The sequence below is a fragment of the Cebus imitator genome, unplaced genomic scaffold (genome assembly GCF_001604975.1).
Source record: "Cebus imitator isolate Cc_AM_T3 unplaced genomic scaffold, Cebus_imitator-1.0 Scaffold793, whole genome shotgun sequence".
NCBI classification, from domain to species: domain Eukaryota; kingdom Metazoa; phylum Chordata; class Mammalia; order Primates; family Cebidae; genus Cebus; species Cebus imitator.
The window spans coordinates 91550-93603 of NW_016108108.1; positions in this window are offsets into that span (position 1 = coordinate 91550).

Sequence of the window (2054 nt, forward strand, 5' to 3'; positions counted from 1 at the left end):
TTTGAGACGGAGTTTCACTCTTGTTACCCAGGCTGGAGTGCAATGGCGCGATCTCGGCTCACCACAACCTCTGCCTCCTGGGTTCAGGCAATTCTCCTGCCTCAGCCTCCTGAGTAGCCTGGATTACAGGCAGGAGCCACCATGCCCAGCTAATTTTTTGTAGTTTTTAGTAGAGACGGGGTTTCACCATGTTGACCAGGATGGTCTCGAGCTCTTGATCTCGTGATCCACCCGCCTCGGCCTCCCAAAGTGCTGGGATTACAGGCGTGAGCCACCGCGCCCGGCTATATTTTTTTTCTTTATTTCCATTTCTACTTTTGCCCCCTTTGAATATGGCTCACAGTTATTTTCGTCCCCAGCTCATGGAAAAAGTTAACTTCCATCCTTGCATAATGTAATCCAAACAATTTCTTGTAAAAGTAATATGTAACTACAGACATAATTGCCTGGTTTGTCTTGTCTTTAGTCTTCAAAAGTTATGCTGCCATCTCCCCTGCGACCTTGAGAATATCTGGCACAAAGCGCGCACAAAAACAGGTCTTGAGAACTTATTTTGAGCAAGGCGCTCAGCTTTGCCCTGGGCTTGCTGCGGTGGACAGGTACTACCTCAGCCCTTGGGGAGTTCACACTTCAAAAGGGAGAAGCAGCCATGAAAGGACAAATTATACTGTAACTGTTTAAATAGCCATTTTGATCAATGCTCTCAAGAAAAAGTTCGGCTTATAAAATGTTGGGAAAAACAAGCATAATCTCATGACCTGACTTTGCAAATTAAATAAGATAATGTAAGCAAACTCTTCCTGATGGTTCAATGAAAATTAGGTTTTATCACAACCATTACTCATACTATTGTAAAACAGAAGATCATTTAAAACACTATATTTAGCCATTTTCGTTGTGCCACTTTAGACCAGTTACTTAAGCTCTCAACCACTTTCTCTCCTTAAATCTGACGACAGAAACCCTTCCTCAAAGGCTAGGTCTAGCACAATGGCTGTCATGTGGTGTGTTTCTGATCCTGCATTTATTTATGCTACTATTCAAAAACAGATTTGAAGTTATCTACACAACTATACTATAAGATAAAGTGAAAAATGTTAATAGATTTAAATCTGGATAAATGGAACATAGAAGAAGAAAAGTGAGAAAAAATAATGCGCACTGTAAATCACATCCCGCCCCTACCTTAAAGAGCATGGGTCATAAAGGGCGATCACCTCTTCCGGCAGATTAGAGAAGACTTCTCCCAGGAAGGGATCTTTAAGCTGAAAACTAAAGGTTTAGCTGGACAAAAATGCGACTCCAGTATTCCAGGAAGATCAAAGCAGAGCATTTTCAGAGACCTGAGAGGATACCTGAGCAGCTTGTGTGCAAAGAGCTCAAGAGAGCGCTGATGAAGATGGGAGCTGAGGTGGACAGGAAGGCAGGGACAGCCCAGCGACTCACAGGCTCAGAGGTTATGGCTAGCAGTGCAGAGAGCTGACTGCACCCGAGCAGCAAGGGGAAGCCACTCGGGATTCTAAGGAGGAAGGAACGACATGATGATTACTTTTACGAGTACACTGGCTTTACGTAAAGAATGAGTCAGAGTGGAGCAAGAGATGACGTGAAAGCGTAAATCAGGCCCATGTGCAGTAGGAGGCCACGCAGACATGGCTCAGTGACAACGTGGCAGTGGGAAGGGATGGTGCAGAGAGCTGCAGAACAGCTAGAAGAAAGACGACTTGGGCCCAGAGTGCCCCTGGGAACCTGGAGGGCAGGAGGTGTCAAGAGGTCTCAGCTGCTCATTTACCAAAAAAGCTCTTTACAGGGAAAGGCAGAAATAAAGCAAAACAGGCCCAGACTGGTGGCTCCTGCCTGCAATCCCAACATTTTGGAAGGCAGAGGTGAGCAAATTACTTGTGGTCAGGAGTTCCAGACCAGCCTGGCCAACAAGGTGAAACCTCATCTCTGGTAAAAATACAAAAATTAACTGGATGTGGTGGTGGGCACCTGTAATCCCAGCTACTCAGGAGTCTGAGGCAGGAACCCAGGAGGCAGAGGTTGCAGTGAGC